Source organism: Chinchilla lanigera, unplaced genomic scaffold (assembly GCF_000276665.1).
Source record: "Chinchilla lanigera isolate Chin_1 unplaced genomic scaffold, ChiLan1.0 scaffold00017, whole genome shotgun sequence".
In the NCBI taxonomy this organism is placed as follows: Eukaryota; Metazoa; Chordata; class Mammalia; order Rodentia; family Chinchillidae; genus Chinchilla; species Chinchilla lanigera.
Genome location: NW_004955418.1, coordinates 26,222,982 through 26,224,516, shown reverse-complemented (window position 1 = coordinate 26,224,516; position 1,535 = coordinate 26,222,982).

Sequence of the window (1,535 nt, the reverse complement as noted above, 5' to 3'; positions counted from 1 at the left end):
GCTTGCCAGGCAGGTGCTTATGCCACTGAGCTATATCTCCAGACCCAATAAATTAAAATTTATGCAGCCATATGAGGTTTGCAGCTCCTGTGTTGAGCACAAAAGTCCTTGATGATGCTTGGGCTTTAGTTTTGGCCTATCTGTCCTATATTTGGTGTCACCTACTTCTCTTATTTATTGCAATGTTATATGTGCTATGTATTATTACATATTGTAATTGTTTATGTATTTTGCATGTATTATGTGTTACATATATTACTGTATACTTGTATTTTAATGTAAAATTCTTTTTAATTTCATAAGACTTTAAAAATTTTAAAGCACTCAGATTGTAGTGAGAACACAAACATTGGTGAAAAAATGGAACGTCACAGAATTAAATGGGAATATAGCCCTTGATCATGGACTGGAAAAATTAATGCTGCTAAGATAGTCATGCTTCCCAAGGATCAATAAATTGAGTGCAACCACTATCAACACGTAATGACAGTAATCATGGAAATAGAAAAAAATCTAAAATTTGTTTAAAGATGAAAAGACTTTAATATTTAAAGTAATCCTTAGCAAAAAGAAACACACCTAGAGTTTGTAAATGTAGCACTCTGGGAGGCTGAGGCAGGAGGATTGCAAATTCAAGCCCAGCCTGTGTAATTTAGAGACTTGAAAAAATTAGGAGGACTCTTTGGAAAAATAAGGAGAGGGGATGGAAGGAAGAAAGGAAGGAAAAGACTGGAGATATCACAAGATATGGAAATAATATGAATATCCTTTGATCAAAGAAAGGGTAAAGAGAATGTGGTGTATATTGACAATGCAATATTATCTGCTCATCTAAAAGATGGCAGTTGCTTTAAGGTGGAAAAATTCAGAGGACATTATATTAGATGCAGAAAGACAGATACTCAGTGTCTTTACTTGTATGTGGGATCTAAAATGGAATGTATGTAATTCATAGAAATAGAAATGAGCCTGCGAGATATCAGGGTCTGTGTTTGAATGTGAGGGGGAAGAAAAAGTGCGGGAGATTCCAGTCAAAGGATATAAAGTTTTCATGAGGAGTAAATGATGGAGCTATACAGTATGGTGGCTCTAGCCAACCACAATATACCCTGTACTTTGTATTGCTAAAAGTAGATTTTAAATCTTTTTATCACAAACATATAAGAATATGAGTAAGTAGATGTGTGAATTAGCTTGATTTCATCATTACATACTGCATATATAAAGTGCATGTGCTCCCTAAATCGATATAAGAAAATATTTTCCAATACATTTGAATGCATTAAAATGTTCAATTTCAGTACCGTTTATGCTCTTCTGTCATGAAAAATATACTCTAGTTGAAGCCTGTTTTTCAGTGCGTGGCATTATCATGGATTTCCTGTGTATTTTTAGTAAAGAAATAGGAGGAAGTAAGTCTCCACTTCCTGGATTTCTATGCCTTTTGCCTAACAGTCAATCAACAAACCCAGAAGAACTCCAGAATTACTTTCAAAACCTTTCATGGCATCTGTAGCTTCTGCTTTGTCTGGAAG